Raw genomic sequence first — 10972 nt, forward strand, 5'->3', positions numbered from 1 at the left:
AGTCAGTTTAAGTAAATCCAAAGAACTGTGTAATTCGTCTGCGAACTCTTAACCCCTGTATGTCCTCTTCACTTGATATCGCACTTTCGTCATTAATTTGCGCTCCTCCTGGCCAAATCCTCGAACCTTTTGTTGTTTGCAGAGATGGTTTACCCATGCGATCTTATTCTATAAACAAAGAAGAACCACAGTTTTATGAAACTCTATGCTTGGTTTTTGAGTATTTTTTTCTTTCGTTCTAGGATATATAGGTATTTTTTAACAATCACAGATTTTGTATTTTAATCCTCTATCTCTGATCGTATGTGATATTTTTATTTCCAAAAGGTTTTGGCATGTTCATCTACAAATTAGCATTTTAGCAATCCCAATTTGTATAGAAATTTCGCAGATAGTATGTATATACACACATAATATAATATAATCAACCACAGATGCATACTGATCGTGATGGACAAAACACAACAGGCTATACCAGCTCCAGGATAACATTAAGTTATATAATAGAATCTTTTGTATTTTCTTTGATCCGTTAAAGTTCAATAACTGGTACTGTGGGATTACTACACCACGTCTACAAACAGTAGCACTTAGTCCTAACCTCTTATTGTTATTATTCAGTTGCTTGCATTAAGTTTTTTTTTTTGTCTACGATTTGGAAGACAGTTGAAAAACTATAACGTATTTTGAGTGTTATTTCTGGAATTATCTCTATCCGAGTTAATACATTCTTCAGCCGCTCTGCAATTAACTGGTTTATAGTTTTTTTTTTTGTTCAGTGCGATTTGACTGCGGTTGCAATTCATTATATTAGATTATGTTCATCATTTGTTTGTGATGTTGATATTTCGCCATCGACAGTCGATGCTGATATGTAATTTGTAATAATATATAGCTATAACAAGGCAAATCTATTGCTATGGAACAATGAAAATCCCCTTTCCACCTTTCCAGTTCATCGTTATGTAAATCAGCTGAATGTTTATCAGTTGACACGAAACACAAATAATTCATTATTCAACCAACGTACATTAACTGATGGAATAAGCCTGTGAGAGGGCAATTTTGTTTAGGAAATCTTTGGTTAAGAAGATTACGTGCTAGATCGAACTTGACCGTTTCAGCGTTGTTGAATTTTAAAGAAATTGGGTGTGTTTTTTCTGACACGTGAGTTTGTAAAATGTATAACTTTCTATCTAATTCTTTTCTTTCATTACAAGTTGCAACACATAGTCATTAACGAAAATGCTAACAGCAATACTCCAAGGATGACAATGTAAAAAAAAACAACCTTTTTTACTTGATTTTTTATGAATCTTTTAACTACATACTGAATTTTCTTAGTAAACATGCGCTTGTTTGCCTGAGCTACACGGTTCAGTTCACACTAGGAAACTTTTCAATTTAGCCAAGAGGCAGAGATGAAAAATGGCGTACAAGTCAAAGATAATTTTAGTTGTCAATTGCAACGAAAGGTTGAAAAGGGGATATCCTCTTTTTGTGCCTCAGAATTAATTAATGATACTCTTTAGCAGTTTTTTTATTATTATTCTCCAGCTTATTTCGAACCTTCTTGTTAACAGTTTCATTGACTGAATACTTATTTACTGAGATTCAATCCGGCACACGTATAGTTTGTTTTGAAATTGTCCCCGATGGGTCAGCGGTATGTTTGCTAACTAGCAACAGTAAAATCCGGAGTTTGATTCTCCGCTGTGAATAGAGCACAGATAGCCCAATGTGTTGTTTTGCTCTAAAGAAACAAACAAAATATTCTGAAACTTGAGAGTGAACAACCTCAATCAAATCATTATTTTGTTAGTTCATCTTTAAAACACTGTGACAAGCATATACGATGATATTAATTAGCACAACAAGGAAAAGATGACAGAAAATCCTAAACACAGATAAGTTTCTTTTCTAACGCAAAGCCATATTGGGCTATCTGCTGTGTCCACCGCAGGAAATCGAACCCCCAATTTTAGCGTTATAAGACTGTAAACTTACTGCTGTCCCACGGGGGGACACACAAATAAGAAAAACAAAATACATATTTTGGGTAATAAAAAATTAGCTATGATAAGCATTTATTTTATAAATGTAACAACAGAATAGTTTTTTTTTATTGCATAATAAAGCCAATGTCATAATTGGGGTTAATTGTCATTTCATTCAATGGCTGTGTTAATGATAAAAAAAATCTGCTGCACATGTTTTAAGTACCTTGCATTCTTTTTTTCCCCTCTTGTTTAGTAAAATATGGCTCAAAAGACGCAATCAAAAATTTCTTGTTTTGGACAGTTTGTAATTTTCATTTTACTTACTACATTACACTTTGGTTTTCGTAATTAAGTTTATGGTTAATTTAGAAACAATCCTATTTAGTTATTTTGTAATCAAATTACTTAAATAACCTGTTCTTTTATTTATTGCAAATTTATTACATTTTAACGCAAATATGCACAGTGGGCTATCAGCTCTGTGCCCACCATATGGATCGAACCCCGAATTTTAACATTATAAGTCCTCACGCTTACCACTTGGGGCATTTATTGTGAATAAATTAATATATAATAATACATTTTAGATCAACAAGTATATAAAGGCCATTTCGGGAAATATTTTCGAAATATAACAAAAGTATATTTGATCGATTTATTGTATATTTCATGGAGAAAAGGCCATTACAATAATCGGATTCAGTGTAGAAACACCTTATCAAAGTACACCTATATGGTCCCTAGAAATAAATGGCATACTAAGTACGCCCTATAGTAAGCAAGGGATTAAAAGCTTACTCTCAATAGAACAGTTAAGACTACACATAAAGAGATCAAATCAAACATATTAAATTCATAATTGAGGTTAAAGGTAGACCTAGTTTGAGGGTGAAAAATAAATTAAAAAACACATTACTGGAGATAGGACATTTGGAAAAAAACAAATAAACACTATTATATTTGTAACAAAAGCTGTCTAGAGACAGATTGTTTAACACTTTGGTTGAAGCACATCTACCAAGCCTACGTAAAATTTGTTACCCCCATGGACCAATTGGAAGGGACAAATTGGTCTTCTTAAATGCCCGAAGAGGAAACATGTGCCCTTCACATATAGGTTATATCTTTTGGAAACGTAAGGGTCTTCGAATTTTGCTTTTATAACAAAATGTTACAGCAAGGTTAAAACATCATAATGAAAACCTTATTTCTTGTTTTATTTTGAGAAATTTAAGAATAAAACTTCTCTCTTATCTTCACCTACGTCTCACGAAATGTTTCATTAAGGCTATTACATCACACCTTTTTAATTAGCTAAGTAGTGTTAGTGGTAGGATTTAACTGTTGCGAGCATACCCTGTGATAACATTGTAGAGCTTATTGAAGGTCATGTCCTTGGAAACGTTTATTAATACAAAAAAAAATTTAATTGCAGAGGTGTTAACAGTAACAAAGGGCCCCCAGTGGCCCAGCGGTATGTCTGTGGACTTACAACGCTAGAATCCGGGTTTCGATACCCGTGGTGCGCAGAGCACAGATAGCCCTTTGTGTAGCTTTGTGCTTAACTACAAACAAACTAAACAGTAACAAAGGAAACATTTTAAACCAAAAATTACCAAGAAGTGTTCCACAACAACAACAGTTATGAGTACATATAAGGTGAGGTAAACAAAACTAGGATGACAAACAATCAACAGTTGTATTTAAAGTGCAGTCTAAATGCGATAAATGTCAACATGACAGCTTCTTTGTCCGTATTGGTTGCTGTTATTGGTATGCCCGCAGTGTATGTGCATAAATGAGCCTATAGTACGCACTGGCCAACACAGGTTTCGTATAATCTAATATGAAGGATGATGTTCATTTGACAACCGTTTGGCATACAATCTGGCAGCAGCCTGGGCATTCTGGTGAGTTTCCCAATATAGTAGGACCTTGAAACAACGGGCAACTCGCCATTAAGGGCAGTCCTTTTCGATATCTTTCTTTCTCCTACTATTTATAAACAAAATAAATCTTGCAGTAACAGGCACCTCGATATTTCTGTTTAAGGGCAGTGCCTTTAGTCTTGTTCTCTATATGGGCTCTCCACTCGATATAGTGGGCAGTTATCTTTGTATGCCTGCACGGTATACCATACCGATAAATTCCAAACATCCCAGAAGGATGACCGGTATTCGAATATTTACGATGTCTATTGGATCGGATCCGAACCAAATACTGTAATAAACGTTTTTACAGATTCAAAGTGCAATCTTATTACTCTGGGGGATTCTCATTGTAAACACTGGAGGATACATATGTTGATAAATTATACATCATGTTATCGGAGCAGGGGTCAAGTCGGCTTATTTCTTTGTGCATGCTTTGTTGTTTTCGAGAGTATCGTATTACGGTGTCACGTAAACAGTCTAATGACACATGAGGTGATTTGTTGCTTTATTATTCAGCAGATTTCTCCTTCAGTTGTTGACAGTAAAATAAATACAGAAAATATATGTGAAATGTTTAGCAGTTCAAACTCTGAAGAGAAGTATTTTGAAACTTTGTGACCAATAATAAAGAAAAAAAAGAGGACAGCTAATCCACCCCTGAGACCTTCTGTCGACTCTGCTCCATGTCATGGCAACTTGCGACTCAAGAACACCCGTGTCCTGCATACAAAATCGGGGGTCTTAAAATTCAAAAATTGAGTACTGTCAATATAGGATCCAGCTTTATGTGGCTCATTTTCTATATTAACGGCACCTTGCTATAGAGGGCATTTGGACCCAATCAGAAGGTTGCCCTTAATGTCAAGATTCTACTTTAGTAGAGACATGTTAGACGGTTCTTTAACTGAGTTTCGTGTCACTATTTAGATGATTTGGAAGTATTGTTTGTTTTGAAATCAAGCACAAAGCTAAACAATGGGCTGTCTGTGCTCTGTCCACCACGGGTATCGAAACTCGATTTCTAGCGTTGTAAGTCCGCAGACATACCGCTGTGCCACTGGGGGGGGATTTGGAAGTAGCTGCAGTACAAAGCTAGTTTGCTGCCTTATGTAGGGGAGGGGGAGAGGTTCGTTTTAATACTTTTTGACCTTTTGGAGACTTCGAAGGTGCAAGTACTAACTTGTGTAAAATTCTGACCTTGCATTTCAAACCTAGATCGTATTCCCCTCCCCTCTTCTGTGACACAACTCCATATTCTTATAGGTGGCGTATATGTGAGTATAAATGTGGTTCTTTAGGGGCGATTTTAGTGTTTCTTTTGCATAAAATACTTAATTTGTTACTTATTACTGTTACACCGTTTATTTACGACGGTGCGTACGAAGGTTTACAAGGCTAGAAACCGGGTTTCGATACCACATTGTGTAGCTTTGTGTTTTAACTAATTAGCCGTTTTCCTGTTTTGTCATGTTTTGTTTTTTAGCTACACAATTTATATCGGGGAACTTTGTTCTTTTATAGTCACTTATCTTCCATGTTTTAAGTAGTGCATCTTATACTTAATATTTCTATTATTTCAAAGCTCTATCTAAGCTCAATACTCATATTCTAGAAAGCAATTGCTTCTTTTTGTCTAAATGTTTATCATAAACGTTTCAATTACCCAGTATCGTCTTTTGAATACTTTTTATTAAATGACACTTCATGATAACATACTTTGTCTTTTAGTTTAGTCTTTTTTTTCCTCAGCTTGCAGTATTTGGTATATGCAATCTGAGCGGCATGAGTGAATGACCAAGTCAGAAACTCCAGGTCTTACGTACAGAATCTTTAATAGTTATATAAAGGGTAACTAATCAGCAGCACCTGCCACCTAGCGACTACTCGTAACCAAATAACACAGTTAACTGTCGTAATTACGGAACGTGTACAGAAGCATAAGGTGGTTCAAAAGTTAAACCTTGGGATCCACAGTCCAGTACGTTAATCATTAGACCTCATCAGGTACTTCCAGCTTATTGAACATTATCTTTATCTTTTAACAAAATACACTCAACTGTTTTTTGTTGAATTTTAGTATAAAAACATAACACAATTAATTAACAACATAAAGAAATAATGTGTTCGTTTGTTTGTAAATATTGCTTAACTTGGCTGTACTTTCCAATAAAAGTTGAAAAACTAGCAAAACAAAACAAAAGGAGCAGTTAATATTCTAGTAAACAAGACGTTAAGGTAATAACTTTTACAGCTTACTTTCTGTAAAGTTTCCTATGTGAAGTGTTTTAAGTTATTCTTCCTGTGAATACCAAAAGCTTTAAACCAAGATTATGAAATTCGGTGTAAGAATCGGTTGGGGTTGAGAGAGGTGAGGGTGAGAAAGCAGTCAACTTTTGGACAGTCGCTAAAGGATTAAGGGATTACAGCACTATTGGAGGGATCAAGCACCTTTCTTGTTTAGCCACTGTAGAGTTTACGGAACCCACCTACGATAATGAGCGTTTTAATCCGAATTACGGAAAACTGAAAAACAAAACAAAATAGGAGATGCGAGAGGATATACAGATCAAGGGGCAAAGGTAAAAATTAGGTTTTCCAATAAGATAGAAAATCTACTTCTAAATCTGTGTGTTGTTAATTATTGTAATAAACAGCAACTTGTTATGTATATTAGTATGAGTCAGTTCCTAATAAAAATAATAAGTACAACCTTAATAAAGTTGAAGGGAAAACGAAATACGTTCGTAGCAACAGGGTGTCAGAAACAATATTGTAAAACGATATAACAAAATAAAATTAGACAAGTTGATCAAGTTGTACGAATCAAAACTGAGCTTTTAAAACCAATATAAAGTTAAATATGGTTTTTGGTATCAAATTTAACACTAGTTTGATTATAACCTAACGATTTAGGTTTCGTATAATAAGCTGTGATCAAATCCGTATAAAAAAGGGCAGAATTATCGGATTATAGGACAGAATAATTGAAAAGTTTGATGCTTAAACTTATTTATTTATAAGGCTCATAAAAAAACACGCAGAAAGACCTTGTTACAAAGAATATCATTTCTCCACTTCGATGTCAAATGAAAAAACAGCTATAAAAACTTCGTATTGATCAGTATCTGTATAATGTAAATATGTAATGATTAAGAAAGTAAACTATGCCACATAAAAAATTCAATGAAGACTTTGAAACTTGCGCCAATTTCCTGATCTTAATACCAAGTTTAATATTCTAAGAGAGTATAGTTTTCATGATAACTATCTATTCTTGTGCTGACTGAAGATGCGATATTCCTAAATGTTTTATTTTTTATCTCAACGTGTCCCCCGGTGCGACAGTGGTAAGTCTACGAACTTACAACGCTGAAATTCTGGATCGATTCCCCTTGGTGGACACAACAGATAGCCCAATGTGGCATTGCTATCACAAAACAAACAAACAAACTTCTTCAAGTATCATTTAAAGGGGATATAACCGAGTCTTTGAGCCAAAAACAAACAAACAAACAAACTTCTTCAAGTATCGTTTCAAGGGGATATAACCGAGTCTTTGAGCCAAAAACAAACAAACAAACAAACTTCTTCGAGTATCATTTAAAGGGGATATAACCGAGTCTTTGAGCCAAAAAATAAAGAATGCTGGAGTAAAAAGGTCAATATCTCTCTCTTTTAGTAGTTATCATTGTTTCTCCAATTGAGAAAATTACGTATCAAAACACAGTATTATTCATTCTCTTTATGTAGTATATTTTCGTATTTAGTAAATTTTAAACTATAAACAACACACACACCCTGTCTTTAAATCCTGTATATTTTTTGACGTACAGTTTAAATCATCATGAGCAGTAAAACAAGATGTCAGCAGCAGTCAACATTATCATACATAAGATATGTTTTTATCCTTACTGAACGCATCATACGACTATGAAACCACAAGCAGTGTTGAATCCAGACATTTCCACCACACCGAGAGGAGGGAATGTGAAATTGGGAGGTGAAGAAAGTGAATTAACATCCAAATGCGACAAAATGGAAAACGCTCTATTTCAGAGGAGAAATTTTTCCACGGGGAGGGGAGGGGGATTCTCTCCTGTACACCTTCTGAATTCAATACAGACCACAAGTTTCACTTGTTTGTTAACTTTGGTCATATAAACATATAAATTTGTGTTTGTTTATAAAATCTAGAGTTACAATTTTTGAATCTTCGTCTATTTATATATATATATAAATTTTAAATATATATAAATTTTATAATTCTAAATCGCTAAATACTATAACTAAGGGTTTCTGCCTGTTTATATATATTTCTGCCTGTAAACCATCTGTACCTATTCGATGACGAGGAACCCAATTTGAGACTATTTATGCTTGGAGACAGCTTGAATGGGTAGTGAAGAAAAACTTTAATATAAGTTTAACATAACAGCAAATGTACAACGTTTCGACAAGGTTTTGTCATCATCAGGTACTATGTATAGGTTTTTGCATGCCTCCTTATATATAGTTTTTACATTTTTATGGAACTAACTACAGACCTATATAGTCCTGAGATTTTATATGTTAATAAACATAGCTGTTTATACATCTATGTGATTATATCGGTGGTTTCTCTTTATTATTTAATCTAATTGAAAAAAGCTTGTTTCTCTGAGTGGAATCTAAGTTCTTACAAACGCGTGTTTCTGTCAACTTATAGATTGTTTGTTTTTGAATTTCGCGCAAAGCTACACGAGGGCTATACTAGCCGTCCCTAATTTAGCAGTGTAAGACTAGAGGGAAGGCAGCTAGTCATCACCACCCACCGCCAACTCTTGGGCTACTCTTTTACCAACGAATAGTGGAATTGACCGTCACTATATAACGCCCCCACGGCTGAAAAAGCGAGCATGTTGGGTGGGATGGGGATGCGAACCCGCGACCCGCATATTGCGAGTCGAGCGTCCTAACCACCTGGCCATGCCGGGCCTTTTTCATGCTTAAATCAAGCAAGAAATAAAACACAAAAGTGAAATAAACAGATTTCGCTGATAAGAAACTAATAAAAAAACTTTAAATAGTTTCATCCTCCCCTGTATACTCGTTTTCCAAAGTTGCTCCATAAGAACAGGCTAACGAAAAATGGAAGAGAGCGCAATCCTTAAGAGATGATAACACAAATCTTTTCTGGAGCCAATTGGTCGTTAAGCCTATTTTTATATGGATTTAACTGTGATTCGACCTTAAACATTCTCAACTGATGTGAAATGAACTATTAACACCGGAAAAGAAACGGACAATCATGCCCTACCTTCCCTCACACTTCCAAGAACTTATTAAATGATCCATGTAAGTTTCAACACTTTATTTAGATAATTTATTCTATGATGTCAGGAGTGAATTTATTGTTAATATCTTAATATGTGTTTGTTTTTTTAATTGATCATTATGTAATTATATAAATTCACTTTAATGACTATGATTAAGGTTACGGTTTTTACGAGTTGAATAGAATCGTAAAGAATAGCATGGTTATCCTAGAAAAGTTCGTGGCACAGATTGCTTTACAAAGATACGAGTCAACAACCACGACATATATAACCTCTAGAAATATGAGTCTAATTAGTGAGTTGTTCTTACAGCTACTCGAGATTCCTTTATTGAAAAAAAGTAGCTTATTCTTTTTTTAGTCTTCAGTAGTTTAATTGGCTTTTAGCATGACGGTTGTGAGTAGAATGACCTATTTGACAACTAGGACGTAACGTAAACCAAGTTACTTGTCCTTTTGCCATGATGCTGTCTTTAAAATGACGTGTTTAGATTTTTATGTATCATATGTATTGAATATCAGTTAATTAATTCAAAATGAACTTGAGTTTGACCTTAAATAATCTACGATAGTGATCTTATTCATTAATAACTATTGATGATCTGTATTGGGTGTTTAGCTAACTTCAATCTTTTTCATAAACTATGATTTTACGTTTAAATTCGCAGAGCACTTTAGATCATCAATATAACTCTGAGACTAGTGAATCACCAAGCAGTTTATGTTGAGCTTGGTTTAAAAATCACTGGAAACCTGAGTTCATGTCAAAGTTTAATATCATCGGACATCGTAGATTCGAAAAATTTCGGATAATTGAGGTAAGTCCAGATCACTGTAAACTTGAGGTAAGTCAAGGTTCACTATCATCAAACGTCTGAGATTGATAATAATTAGATCATTGAAGTTAAAGGTTGAATCCAAATTGAAAATAAATCAAGGTTCACTATCATTAAAGATTGAAAACCAATAGACATTTTGGGTTGAATCTACATTGAAAGTAACTGGATAGCTAAGGTTAAGTCCAGTCTATTTTTTTCTAGTTAGTAATCAGGATTGAGCTCAGCTGTAAAACAATAAATGTCTAGATCGAGCCCGGATTTAAAATTATTCATGCAGACTTCAAAACGAAAAACAAATCAGAGGTGAAGATTGTAATAGATTATATATGGACCGAAGAAAACAGAAATGAAAAGCATGATAGATTATATAAACAACCAAAAAAATAACACTAAAGAGTATCCTGTGTTATAATAAAATAAATGGGAAAAAAAGATGAAACATATGACATCTGACATATGGACCAGTCGAGAAAGGGATGAAGTGCTATATATATGAAACTAATATGACCATATATCATGGAGTAATGGAAATTAATAGGGTAAATTATAGATAGGGCCAATAGAACAGAGAGCATGTAGTGCTATCTATTGGGTTGAATTGGAGTTAAAAAGTATTTAAGTACGTGCATGACAAGTTTACTATTTACAAAAAAATATGTACATATTTTTTATTTATTGAAATATCAAAAGCGGATACCCACAGACCAGTCAAGTAAGCTGGAGATATCTTGTAGCGCCGCTGACATATTCAGGTAGGTAGGTAGGTAGTAGATAAAAAAATTGCTGTTTTAGAAATTTTTGAATTGTTATACCGAAATTTTAGTGACCTTTTAGGCATATTACTAGTATATATATATATATATATATATATGCGCATAATATATT

Source organism: Limulus polyphemus, unplaced genomic scaffold (genome assembly GCF_000517525.1).
Source record: "Limulus polyphemus unplaced genomic scaffold, Limulus_polyphemus-2.1.2 Scaffold1313, whole genome shotgun sequence".
NCBI classification, from domain to species: domain Eukaryota; kingdom Metazoa; phylum Arthropoda; class Merostomata; order Xiphosura; family Limulidae; genus Limulus; species Limulus polyphemus.